The sequence below is a fragment of the Lepisma saccharinum genome, chromosome 3 (genome assembly GCF_977018435.1).
Source record: "Lepisma saccharinum chromosome 3, izLepSacc3.1, whole genome shotgun sequence".
NCBI lineage: Eukaryota > Metazoa > Arthropoda > Insecta > Zygentoma > Lepismatidae > Lepisma > Lepisma saccharinum.
In genome coordinates, this window is record NC_139231.1 from 112,588,691 (window position 1) to 112,603,568 (window position 14,878).

The 14,878-nt window shown below is 40.5% G+C and overlaps 1 protein-coding gene across 3 annotated transcripts in view; it reads right to left on the reverse strand.

Annotated features, from left to right (window-relative positions):
* Nucleotides 1-14,878, reverse strand: part of Jupiter (microtubule-associated protein Jupiter) — a 192,043-nt gene that overhangs the window by 108,634 nt on the left and 68,531 nt on the right. Inside the window, exon 1 of one of the 3 annotated variants that reach the window (XM_083119174.1) lies at nucleotides 14,660-14,730. The exons of the other annotated variants lie outside the window; for them this stretch is intronic. The gene's annotated coding sequence lies outside the window, so the exon portion shown is untranslated. Of the gene's footprint in view, nucleotides 1-14,659; nucleotides 14,731-14,878 lie in introns of those variants that run through there. 3 annotated transcript variants of the gene reach the window in all.

A 14,878-nucleotide genomic window follows, 5' to 3' on the forward strand; every position in this document is an offset into this window, starting at 1 on the left:
AAGTCGCTGCAAGTATTTGATTGTCCTCGCTGATTTGTTCATACCTTCAGCTCGAGGTTACAGACATCCTAAGACACACGAAAGAGAAGAGAAAATAATTAACATGTTTAAGAAGCTGCTGCCAACAATTAGTAAATCTCAACTAAGGAGTTATTTTTTTACCACTTTATCCAGAGATAGGCTAATGATGATTAGATTTACAGTTTCAAGTGGGATCCCAACCATTATGTGCCTCCACGGGGTCTCAAAACCGGGACCCCTGATTACAAGACGACGAAAATCCCTCTCCACAATGGGAAGATCGTCACTTAACTACTGATAGTTACAACTGCGACATAGGTACACCGCTGGTTAGTGTAGTGGTTAACGCAGTTGCCTTGTAAGCAAAGGGTCTCGAATTTGATTCCCGATGGGAACTCACTGCACAGTAGTCTGGACCGGACCCCACTCTGAATTCTAGGTCCAGTACAGTCAACACATGCAGATTTAGAATTAACTTTCCCACACTCCTTTGCATTAATTTTTGTTACATTGCTTTTCTGCCACTTTTGGATAACCACGACGACGAGGAGGAGCGAAGATTAGATGAAATTGATGAAGGGACACTGAAAAAAGAACACTCATGCCCAAGCCGGGCCTCGAGCCCGGAAACTTCGGTGGAGAGATTGACAGTCGACCACTTAACGTGCTCGGTGGGATTTTTTTTCTCGTTCATAAAAAAGTGCTCCCCTGTGCTTTGCACCACGGCATCAAGGCGTATAGGGGGTGTGGAGTTAGGGCACCACACTTTCTTGATCACGGCCGAAGGTGGGGGTGATGTGATCAGCACCACGCCCCTGGCCGCCTTTACCCCCCAGAGTTTACTCCAGGTACCCACTTTATACGACGCTGGGTGGGCGCCGGGGCTGCTTAAACAGGTGGAAAAAAAATCTCGTTCTCCCTCGCCGGGATCGAACCCGGGTCTCTCGCATGGTATAGTCAGACGCCCTAACGACTGATCTACCGCGGCTTCAGTTCATAAAATATTCTTAACCTCTAAATCAGAAGACATCAACAACAACGAGAATAAAAAGACTGGGAGCTATAGAAATATAGAATAAATTAATATAATATAGAAATAAATTAAGATAAACGCAATGCCATGCTTCCTTCAGGATTCCATACCAGTGTTCAATCAATCGAAAGTTACTACAGCTGGGGAAACATGCATATCCAATGTATAAATTTCTGGGAAGAATGCAGGCTGAACCAAGAGTCGAACCCGGATCTTTGGCATACCGTGCCATTGACCTACATAGAAATTTCATTCGAAAAATGCAACAGATCCCGTTGCGGTAGATTTGACAGACAATTCCACACATATAAAATAGCAACAGCGAAAAATGAGGCGGAGCCAGGACTGGGTTCTAGAGCTGGTCGAGCCTGCATTTTCCGCTAAAATTTCCCTATTGTACAGTCATGGACACTTCTGGTTTGTAATGATTCCATTTAGAACGAATGGTACCGTTACAATCCAGAAGTGTCCGTGACTGTACATCTCCCATGTACGCGAAATCGTAAGGTAATGAACATAAAGGCACGTGTTTATGAATAATTCTGAAATACAACGATTTCTAACTTGACATATGCAAATTTGTACAAGGTTTTGGAAAGGTGTATTTAATCGTGACTAATAAAAGAAAACCACTTTCATTACATTAATCGAGTTTTTATAAGTACTAAATGTGAAAACTTAAACAACCACGCCTGACATTAATTAGAAGAGTCGCTAGGTTACGGTCTACAAAAAGCTTATGAAACGCGTCTTAATATAGAAGAGACGAGAGTGAATAATAAGAAACTAAACTTTCAAAGTTATAAGCAAACATTTTTATGGAAAATGACGGTAGGTAACATCATGACTGAGCAGCCGTATACGAAATTGCTTTTCCGATTCCGTGCAAAACAAACCTTAAGAATCGCACAAGATATTTTAGCGGTCAATATATGTAGTCGTACACGTGGGGACAAGAGTGTCCTACAGTGTGAGGTACGAGTATAACTGTATCTTCTTTCCGCCCATAATAAGCGTGAATTTTGCTGCGCCAATGAGATAACACCTGAAATCTGACCGATTACTCAACTGGCGTGCTCGCCACTCCGTCACGGCTTTTGGTGGAACAATATTATACGTCAAGACATAAATGTGAAGGCTGCCGGACATCAACAGCAAAGGAAAAGTCATGGTAGAAGTGACTTGCAATCTGCAAAAAAATCAATCTGCCACAATACAAAAAATACGAAGAAATTTTACTGATTTAAGTACATAATGTAGATGAAAATTACTGTAAAGCACATAAAATGTGTTTGAGATTGTAGTGAAGTTACGTACAGCCAAAGAAACAATAAAGATGAAACAAGTTACAAAATAAGTTTAGTATCAACAACTTAATTTATTATTAGAAAGATACGTATGTTATTTATGTTTTTAAAACGGTCTAAAATAGAGTGACAATTACTGCATTATTTTCAATATCATAGTCCAAGACAAACTTCAACCATTTCATACAGGTAATTATTTGTAACTATCTACACGCATCAAATTTATAGTGCAAAATAAATAATTATTATTCTGCTCTCAGCCACCCTCCATAGGTTATACTAATTTGATGCAATAACAGAGGGAATGGGACCTATATTCATTTCCTGCTGCAGCAGCCTAAGCACAGGTGATGTTTCGAAAGAAAAGCTAGATGTGGAATGAGGAAGGGCAGGAAGGGGGAACTGATAATGAATTTCAACATCTGGTAACAAGGAAGACTGGAAATAATCCTTGAGTATACAATGAAGAAATATAAAATAAGAGCAAATTCATTTGAATAAAGCAGAGGTGATCACGACATTTTCCCCAAATAGCTAAACTAGAAATACCCAAACGAAAGAAAGAAATTATTTACGGGCGAGTATGAAGTCAAGAGTTTCCAGACGAATTTCGATGGAACTACTAACTGTAATTCGTCGACGGGTTACTGCATTAATTACATGTTAAATTGGACCACTCACATTTTGATACGAATGAAAAAGAGCACATAATAATCTGAGCAGATGTTTGTGTGTGTGTAGTACACACATACCTGCGCATGGGAACGTATGCATATCAACAGGTCATAGAAAAGTTTATGTATCTATGAAAAGTTGCTAGGTTGGAAACTATGCGAAGGAGACCTTTATTCGTATGAAAATGGACGCACACATGCTCACTTCTTGAGCACCTACTAAATCACTAAGACCTATAAACACGAGTGGCAGCATGGGTCTGGGGAATATGTTTGATATAAAACATACTCATGGGATGAATACTTAAAAAAACCATCGTCCCTACAGACAAAAAAATTGAAACAAGTTCACTAGGGCATCCCCCTGATGGAATTGTAAACTGGTTGCGTACTCAAACCTGAATTATTATTATTTATTATCGCAATAGGGTTACAATTAAGCCATACATCATTTCATTTTGCATAATATTAATACAAATAACTCTGAAAGTAAGGATAAGGATTAATGTATGCAGAAAAAATGACCTCCAAAATAAATTTAAAAAAAAAAAAAAACTTAGTTACAGTCCTTTGTCTCCACAGGGATGATACATTACACAGAAAACTATTGACGCTGTTATATAGTTCCCCACTTACATGAAATAATATAACCGAAACTGACCTGAAAAGTACGAATAAAACGCAACAAAACCACGACAAGAATTGACCTCGATTGCGAGAGGAGATAAGATGGAAGCGGAAGGTGTGTAATATCACATTTCACATGTGTAATTCCATTCATCAGCTTCTACGTGATCGTAACAAACAAGAATGAGAGGCAGTCAAGGTGGATTCCTGTGAAATTAAGTATGCATCAGAGCACATTAGCTCAAGGCGATTTTTTTGGCATACTGCGAGTAAATTGTATAATTTGGAGCAGTTGCTGGAGGTAAGTAAACCAATACCTGCAGTCGTCGCAGTCTCATACTGTTCATTATTAAGGAAGTTCCAAATTTATAATTTTATTGCAGAATAGTCAACCAATCAGATTACATGTCACACCTAGTCATGTTATTAAAAGTACATTAATTTCTACTGTGTATTCCAGGTCGACAAAATTACAGTTAACTCGTTGAAAACTCTGGTAACGTTCATACCCGAACATTTGTGTTCTCAATGAAATATTGTGTTTTTTTTACACACAATCTGTTGCTTGTTTCCAATAATGAAGACATGCTAAATATATAGAATACATACATTAAAAACGAGACACGAATAAAGATAAATTACGTACTTCCTGAACAAAGTTTATGATGAAGAGTGTGGAGGCCGTGAAAGATACACATCAGCAAAATACTCCGCGTAGCTGAATGGTTAGCCTCTCGCCTTTGGCGTGAGCAGTACCGGTGTCGATGAAAAGTAGCGGACGCGGCCTAGAAAGCCTGATACGACGGAGACTGGGCTCATGTGCTGCCCACGCCCACACAGCTAAAAATCTGTTTGGAATGCCCTGGCACGAAAAACCTACCACAATTATCCAAACAAATCCCACCTATTTTGTTGGAAATTATTACCTTTCGAATGCACTGCTTTCTCCTGTAATCCTCGCTTTAAATTCACTGCACATAAGCTGGAAAAGGGGATCTTGTAACAAAATACCAACTTAACCGATCTCGCATGAAATCAATTAGGAACGGGGCTCTGACGAAGAAAATACCCTGGAAAAACCGAGGATGTCCACATAATGACTAACTTTAAAAAAAACTAAACCGAAATCCATTCTCACCGGTCTGACAGAAATTCGAAATACGCTTTTGACCCCGTTGCACTCGAACAATAATGCTAATGACAGGCCATCCGCAGGGAGAAGAAATGGAAATGGAACATAGGCTAGGGATTAGAAAAAGAAAAGACAAAAGGGAAAGATGAGCGAGAGAGAAACGAAATTAATGGTAATCGAAGCACTTCATGCGTTACTGACAGCCTTTCTCCGGCGCTTAATATCTGTGTTCTCAGGTGCGTTTCTTCGCTCTCTGCCATTAACATCTCTCCGATACGGAAGAGCGATGCGGGGCATTTCTTGTCACATACGAGGAACTGCAGGCAGTCCCGCACCATGAACAGAAGAAGCCCAGACACGATGACGGAACAAGATCATCTTTTCGCTCTCTGATCCTCACTCCTCCATCACAGACACCTCGGCATCGGTGTGGTGGAAATAATCTTCAAAAACATAGCGAATGTTAAATACAGAAAAATACAAGAACATACCACCACCCCCCAAGCTATCGTCATGTTAACCTTAATGTCAGGAAAGTATAGTACGTGGAAGTGGTATGTATTGTAAATGAATCAAAACCGGGTAAAAACTGTGCTTGGAATAAAAATGTACCACAAAGCTTATTTAGAAGACCTGCTTTTCTTATTTTTTTTTTACATCCATTGCTTGGTATTGTCTTCTACACAAGAGCTAGTATTTCCACTCCAAAATACCGATTTTATTGATTGATTTAGTTCGTTTTACTTCACTTTTCTGCTACTTTTGGCTAATCGCGAAGATGAGGATGAGTGGTGATATGATTAAATTGATGAATTACAAAGAACACTCATGCCCAGGCTGGGATTCGAACCCGAGACCCCTGGCTTCGTAGCGCGCTAACCACTTCGCTACGGAGATCGGTACTTACGTACTGGGATTACGCTCTAAATGTGATCACTTGTGAAATCCGAGAACGAACAACGGTCCGTCTGCGTTGGCAGAGACCATCGACGTAAGTGCGCATGTGCTAACTGGACGAGTCCAATGGCAAAACAGGGTGTGAAGGCTAAGTGGAACGCAGACGGGGAAGCAGGTTCCATGAAAATCGTCTGACTGACAGATCAATTGAAGTTTCTAACGTAGTAACGTCGCCGCGCGATTATAGACATCCGAACGCATACTAGTGCAATACTGATCTGAAATCCAAAGCGTAGCTTCGCACATGTTTCTACCTGCTTCCCATTTCTGAATTGGATTCTTCCACTCGAGCTAGGATAGTCTTCTGCGGTCGAACGGTATATGCTCCTTGTGCTCACACAGGACTTCTCAATCATTCGTATTTTCAATTAAATTTCCAGGCCATTCTGTAAGGTTTACACTCGCCTTACTGTATACATTTAAAATGCGAACACTGGTTTCGGTTGCAAGATAACTTTTAGCGTTTCTTTCTTCACATAAATAGCTGTTGTAGCTACCAAAAATATTCCCTGAATTCTCTACGTTTTTGCATTATTTTCACGAATTTCATGTATTTTCCATGACCATATAGGTCCATTCCAGTGACTTTTCATGTTTCTCTGATTAGTAGGAATCCTGGCATAATATTATTTCTCACAACAAAACTTCATCTTATTTAACATCTAATGGAAAGTCAAAAGAATGTCTTTACTTCTTGCCGTTACTTCAAATTGGTATCAAAGACAGAAAATTCAATTGCAGAAATTATTTATACTCTATCCCGGGAATCTGTGGAGAAGGCAGCGCATAAAAGCAGAGTAGGGGAGAAAGTGAGTGGGCGGAGCGAAGCAGTACACGATGCTGGAAAGGCTGGTAACTGCAGTCGCTCTTCCCCCTCCACACAATCCCGTTCATTAGTCACTACTTGCACAGAGGCTTGCTTTCCTTCGCTCGCTCCACAGATACCTGGGACAGAGTATAGAGCTTGGGGACAAGTAAAGTTGAAAAACAAAATCATATCATTTTCTTATGGGTGCAGATTACTCCTGAGTAGATTCAACGACTTCGAGAACTTGGCAGAAAAAGCAACATTGACCCTTGTCATGAAGATTTCATCGAAGCATTGAATCATCTTCAAAACATTCAAAAGATCAGTTTCAGTTTTCCAGGTCTCCGAAATGAGTTGTCGCCCTGATAAAAATAATATACATTGTGGGAAGAATCATCGAACTCGTCATGTACGCCTGAACATCAAATCATCATTCTGAAACATCTTTTCTTGGAAGAAGAGCGTGACTACTGCCCGGAAAAACAACATTTACGTGAATTCACTACCAGCCATTTGCACGGACACCTGTTCTTTCTTTCACTGCGTCCCCATCAGATTTTTTTTCCGCCACCGTGACGCACGGATAATCCTCATCCAAGCGACCAGCCTGTGGTTCTTTTCCACCCGATTCCAGCTTTTCGCAATTTTTGTCAATATCTTTTCCGGAGACCGCCCACTCCGTGCCGTGGAAACCACTGAATTGGTACCAAGAGCAGTCAGTCGTCGAGCTAATCAAACTCCGTAGTTCCTCTATCGCGGGGATCTTACGTAACTTTTCCCCGAATTAGCCTTGGTCCATTGCTTCTGGTTTCTTTTTTACAACCGATGTCGCTGCCACGGATATGCCACTGCCCCAAACTTTGTTACCTTGGAGCAGCAACTCCCGTGAGGATTCAAGCATTTACGGGAGGCCTGCACATTCCTTGAAGGATTGTGAGACTACTACAAAGGGGGCATTCCATGTGAAAGAGCCCTTGAACCTCAATTTTTAAAATTAAATGGAATGCTGTAACTTTATCATATCGTGTGAACGAACAATCTAAAATTGTGTGCCGGATAAAAATTCAAGTATTACATATTATATCTAATTAAATTAGAAAGTAGAAGGTATTTTACATATTGTTCACTTGCTTTAACTTTTTGATTTAATTGAGTTATCTATTGTGTCCCACCCGTGACAACAAAAAACAATTACTTTCTGCATTAACTGTTACATTGGTAACCGGACAATTGCGATGAACACAGAAGTGAAAGGGTGGATGGACAATTGCGATGACATTTTAGATCTATCAAATCGAAGGGTGACTTAACACCCCGTACAATACCTCTTACAAGAGAATTATGTGAAATATTGACATCTTCGGCTGGGGATTTGGTTCAATCAAGTTTTTGAACATGGGCTAGAGCCAACAGACCACCTTTTGAAGTGACCCGTTTCCTCATATGTGCGAATACACTTCCCAACTCTCTCGTCGATTTTAATGTCACGCTTCTTCCTTTTCTGACCTTCCAGATTAAGTTCCATCCGCATGTACTTCATGTTGGTGTCTTCTGCTTGGCTCTTAAGGCAGGCCAAGAACATCATGGATTTTTGGATGCGGTCTTCCTAGCCACCTATTTATTTTGTTGTTCCAACCTTCTACAGCATTATTAGTTTTGTGGCGCCTTTGGTTATGCTAGGTTAGGTCCTGATCGTCGCAATTGTCCGTGATTTTGGCATCATCGCAATTGTACTAGATTCGTTACATTTCCCCTCAACTCCACTAGAATATTCAAAGACCAATTACCTTCTTTCTCTCTATCTAAATTTATTTTTCATGATTTGACAATCCACAGAAAAATATATTTTCTTTATTAAATAAAGAGGCAGCGTTTCGTCTGTCCTACCCGCGACACAAAATTGTTGACTTATAGCTATAAATCTGGGAAAGTATTTTAAGGGTAGTTATGTTTAATCAACAGTGTTCACAACAACCACTCTGCTATGTAGGCATCATCATCAAACAAGTTCGATAAAAAATGCACGGTTCATAAAAACACACACAATTTGCACTTTACATGACACAAATTTGCAAAGAATAATGTGAATTGTGATGAGAGGCATTTACTAGCGTACAAAAAGTTTTCTGAGTTCCATGAAAGTACCAATTTAACTTGCAAGGACTGTTAATGCTGTGCTATAAAGTATATGTCAACAGAAAATATCGCGCATAAAAAAAGTTTAGGTGGTGAAGTGCGTTGAGTGGTCGGTTCCGATCTCACCAATGATAGTATTGAGTTCGACTGGTTATGGGTGTTCATGTGGGGTAGAGTAGAGTAAATGACGTCGCGGTCAGCCAAATGCGACAGAAAAAGAACGCTAAATAGGGGGAAAATACGAAAACCATACCGAAAATATAGAGTAAGATCATTGCGAAGGGAATACTGCACGATGACGACGTCATCAAATTAAATGGGCAGAAAAAACCTGAGGCTTATGATTTCCCTGTAAAACCAGTTTGGAGCATTCGAAGCTCCTTAAGGAGCTGCTTGAAGCTGGGTTGAACTTGCATTCATGCGGTGAACCACCCAACCTACAAACCAAGTGAAGGGTGAACATCACAAGAGTTCTCGTTATCACGGAAAAAAAAGGACGAGAAATGCCGAAGCAGATCAACAACTCGGGGAAAAAAATAGAGACGTTCCAGAAATTGCTGGGTGTTGCTTCGGTGTTTGTACTGTAAAGATGGCTACCAGTAAATTAAAAGCATGCAATTCGCTGCTGATTTACGGACTTTATATTAACACACCATCAAAAGAAAAAGGGGACCGCAGAAGGTGGACGGTCAATCTGGAAATCTTTCCGGAGTAGGAGATGAAAAGAAGATCAGAGCAAACGAGGTTTTTCTTTCTCCCGCCGAGACCCAATAAACACACATTCCCAAAGCACAACTGTGACAACCGGTGGTTATAATATCTTTACGGAAAGCCTGGCGAGAGAATAAAAATCGTCATTAAAAGGTAGGAGCATGATTCATAACTCATCCGCTGGAGAAACTGGGCCGAAAACATGATGGTTTACAAGGCATCCCCTCGCTCCTGCGCTCTGGAGGATGCTTTATCTGCATTGCCCGAGAAGCTTCCCTCAGGGGCGCAGCATCTCTTTAACGGCTTCACAATGACTATGTTCCGCCGAGGTAGAAGTGTGGTTTTGTTCGATCATGACTCTGCAGGTTCCACCTCGGGAAACACCGAGGCCGTGTCGTTCCCTTTAGCACCTGGTACAGGTGTGACCCTGCCACCTACTCCGGAGGAGGGGAAAGCTCGTGATTCAGTTGACGGGAAGAGTTCACTTCTACTTCCCTTAGTTTCTCAAACCATTTAAAAACTCCGGATGGATACGGAAAAACAGTTTCCAAACTCCACGAGACTTCTCTAACTGAACAGAAGGTTCCGTGACCCGGCATCAGCAATGGTGATCTTGTGTCGATGCCATTTTCAACAAGTTACATAACCGTTATTCATCCCCATCGTCGCGATTCATCAAAAGTTGGAAGAAAAAAGCACCTTTAATGCAAAAATACTTAATCGATCAAAAAGACGCACTCTTCACCTTTAGACACTTCTAATTATATGGAATTCATTAATTTGCTTAGTTTTATTTCGCTTTTCTGTCCCTTTTGACTAATCACGGAGCTGAGGATGAGTGATGACGTGATGTACTTTGATGAAGGAATACTCTCAAAGAACATCCATGCCGAGGCCGGAATTTGAACCTGTGACACCTGCAAATGGAATTCAGTATGTAAAGATTATTGTTTTATAAATTGTCTTTTACTCTTGTAATTTAACTCACGACGAGTTACGAGATATGAAACTGCTAATTTCTTTCTTAAAATATCAAGTCCGCTTTATGTAGAGATCGGGACTGAAGCTACAGTTGAACGTAGTTCACAGCCAATTCTTTCAAAGAAACGATAATTACAGGCACACTCCTGTTCACACAAAGTGGCACAGATTTCAACTGTTCAACCCGATAAATTGTGTCACTTTATGTGAGCAGGAGTGTACAAATGTGTCAATTAATGCACCAAAAATCCATCAACCTTGATTTGATGCATTTTGAGTTCTGAGTGTACCTTCTTCTTATACTTTTATTTACATCACTTGTTTCGGAGAGAACGCTTCTGTTTTCGTACCATGTCACTTACTCTTGGCAAATTCAATCTACCCCAAGGCACGGTATAACTTAAAACTCTATTAGCATCGAGTTATGGTTGATTGTTTTTCCAGCATACAATCACTTTCCATGAGCAAGTCACGCATAGAATAGTGAGTGCACGAGAAACAATCAGATTAAAATCTTCACAGCCATCTTCTAAGTACCCTTTGCGCACGTCAGAGCTCTCTTTAAGCATAAGAAAGTAGCTCCTTCAAACAACGTCCTCCTATTGCTTTTCCATTAGAACCATTATGTTTCCTCTAAAGTGGCGATTTTAGGGAGTTAAGATAGACAAAAGCTGAAATTTCCGACCGAGAGAAGGGGGAGGGGGTCAGTTGATCAGGAGAAAGGAAAATGCTCAAGTAGGTAGCACTTTCAGATTTAACCCAAATTAGCACTTAATTGTTGTCCAACGGGCGATTCAAAGCATGGGCAACCCGTGTCGAAGCAGTGAAAAAGGCCGTTCATTTAAAAGTAGGAACAGTTTGCACCTGACCTTTCTCCTTTGTGAAGAAAGGTTGAAAGAAATGTATCACTTTCTAGGTTTTGGGAACACAAGCACGCACGGATTCTTTACAAAATATACTACTTGATACACAACGGATAAACCTGAAATTTGTGACACATTTCAATTTGAACGCGGTAATACCGAATTTGGTATAGTTTCTCATGAACAGGTTGTTTTTCCTACTGATATCGAGAGAAAGCAGACTATTTTCTATAGAGTAGTGTTTTTTTTTTGTGTTTTTTTTTTGCTAGGGATGTTCGTGCAGGAAACGAAAAATAAATTCCAAATTTTCATCTGGAACAGCCGGGAAGACGACAGAGGCGTTATTTCTCGGAAGCCTATTCAAAACTGATCTGGCTGAGAGAATCTCTCCACAATTCGCAGTCATGTAAGATTCAATAATTATTTAGCATTGTGCTCACTAAGGCCAAGTTTCAAAGCTAAGAGCCCTCGAAAAGCATTTTCTATCCTCTAGGCAGGCAGCCAGCCACGCAACGAACAAGGTTTCAACTGACATTTATTCTTTCTATCGACAAACATTTTTCGTCAGCTAATGATAGTGTGTTATCAATCAAGGAAACAACCGACCCATGGCGTGTGAAGGCTTCTAGAATAAAAAGTATGCAACCCTTAAATGCGGAAAAAGCACAAAATAGGAATGAACCATAATGCATGGGAAAGGATAAAACCAGCAAATTCACCCTGCATATGTCTCTGCTGACATGATGTTGTTAGCATATTAACTTTTAGTATGATACGAATTTTAAAGTGTTTAACACCTAGACACCTACGATTCCTCAACAACGGAAATTTTCTCCATACTGAACACTTCAAGAAACAAACACAAATACTCAAGTGAACCTCAAAAAGTCAAGTTCAAACACGTGACTGCCTTGCCGACGTTTTCAGTCGAAAGCCGGAGGGAAGTAAGACTGCTTTCACGCTAAGCCAACGATATCTCCTACCTGCAGATCTTCTCGACTACAAACACACACACATGTAAACGAATACGAATCCTCAAACAGGCCCGCCGAATAGCCGTTAGGCTCTCTATTTACATAATCGTTCGCCCTCGTGCTTTATCACCCAAACCTGCGAATGCTTTCGCGGCAGAAACTTGCCCAAAAGTGAAAACCTGCCGTAAAACTCGAGCCAGCCGGCTTGTTGCGCATTCGAAAATAGGTACGTGCAAGTACCGTTGATGCGGGGACACAGGTGGATACCCGCGGGGAAAGGTTCACGGCGTGCGTTTCGTGTCTTCTCCGTATCCCCCTGTCCGCATGCTGGGAGCATTACTCACGTGTCTCGACTCCATCCCAAACTAGCTGTGCCAAACTAGTCTGTGCAAAAGGAATACATACGTGCGAAGACGTGGAGCACTTTAGCATAATACAACTCGTTTTTTCTTCTTCTTCTTTTTATATCAGGAATGTAAACTCAATTTACTTGGTGAAGAGCTACGATTCTAACATTGTGTAATCTGTTCCGATCACACGGTGACCGGTTCAGTGACGGTCTGTCGGCCAAACCCCATTCGGCTTGTTTATTAATTTAGATGGGACACAGACTGTCCACAATTATGATTCCAACTAGATTGCGTTCACTTTCAGATGCTTCGGAAAAGTTTGGTTCAAGTCCCCTTTATAGACAGACAGGCTAATCGGAACTGGATTTATAGTTTATGGTGTGACCCGAACCTCTGAAACGTTGATCCATCGGAAATCGAAACTCTGGTTCCTCGATTACAAGGAGATTGTCGACACTACTGCGCCTATTTACAAGGTCTAAGCTTTCAGGTGGATAGAAAGTTGTCTGAAGAATGACTAGGAATTACGTGGGGAGAACTGTGGAATGTGACCTCACCAGTAATCGAAACCAAGACCACTTGATTACAAGACGACAGCGTTACAACTATGTCATCGGAGAGGCCAATGTGATTTTCTGAAGCAGGCTTTTAATAGAATTCCGGTACGTATACTGCCTGTGAAAATATTGCATTTACGCGAACTCAATATAATTATAAAAATACAACTCTTCCGATTTGCGTAGCAACGCCCTTTTGATTTGTCTACTGGAAGTTAACTTAAGTTCCAAAAAAGGATGGAGTTTACCTTCATCGCTGAAGGACGGCGAGCCTTCAGCAATCCTACACTTACCACTTCGTAAGATCTAGCGACTAAATGAACTAGGCGCTTTAAAATTCCTAGCAACAGTAAAATGACATCGTTGGTTGAATCAAGCATTGAATCTACATGTAAGCATCTTCTCGACTTCCTTCTTAAAAATGTATCAAGTAATTACGAGTAAGGCAGCAGCACAATATGACAAAAGAAAAAAATATTTACAGCGGTTTCACGAATAAAAGCTGTAACTGGAATTTCACTCCTTGGGAGTGATAAATACATGTATAACTTTCGATACATAACCTATATTATCAGTTTTAATAACCACTTATGGTTTTTTTTAATTGAATTGGTTATTTTACATCGCTTTACTTCCACTTTTGACTAAGTACGACGACCGGAATCAATGGTGATACAGTGAAGGAACAAACACATATGGACGACAACACAAAATCTCACAGAGGATGATTATACAGACTGTCAGTCCAGGTGTCAACATTGCAGTTACCGAGATTTACTACATGGAAATGAGGTTCTTATTAGTGTCTTCTGAAAAGGCCATCCTTTACACCCAAATAAGTACTTAAGTGAACAGACATTTATATTCTTAAGAAATATATATATGTTCGTGGAGGTATTTTCAAAAACATTTAATCATGATTTGAGGAGAGATTTACCACTCAAAATTCAACCAATGTTACTGACGTTATTTGCAACCTAACGAAATTCAAGAATGAATACTGAATGAAGTACGACACCTTTGTAAACCCTCCATTGATCCAGTGATGTAAAGAAATTCGAAAAATTAGTTTCAACCGAGAAACATATATCACACTATATTGCCGGAAATAAGTGCTATATTAAAGTCCACAAATCATTGCCAGGAGTCCCAGAGTTGGGCCTGGACCTCTTAATTACAAGCAATAGCTTACAAAAAAATTGCAAGTAGCGTAGACATAGCTTCGAATTTTTTAAAAAATTTGTATTCATCCGTACTTCACCCTAGATTAATCCAGGGTGTGTCGAAGCACCTTACATTAACGTACGTAACGAACTTAGCACAAAGAACAGATGAGTTCTTGTGCACAAACTTCACATTACAGCATAATGGAATAACACACTGAAATGTTGGCAAACTGTTGCGGACGGCAGAAAACTAAATTTTTTCCGTTCCATGAATCCTCAATTTCGTCCAGGGCGCAGAAAAACACAGGAATCCGGCTGTGAATATGGGATCAACTAAAAGTAAAAACAATTTAACACGTTACCTACTGAACTGCTGCCCGGGCCACTTGCAGAACCTTACTGGTTACCAACTTCACCCCGTCTCACTTAAGCATTATGCAAAACAATGCGCGGGGAGTTTTAGATCAAGTGCAACTGGTCCACCGCAGGAATACCGTGTTCGGAAACGCATGTGGGAGACGAAGATGTGGACAAACAGGGTCTGACATCTTGCTTAATACGCTGTTGCCAAGCGTTGGGAG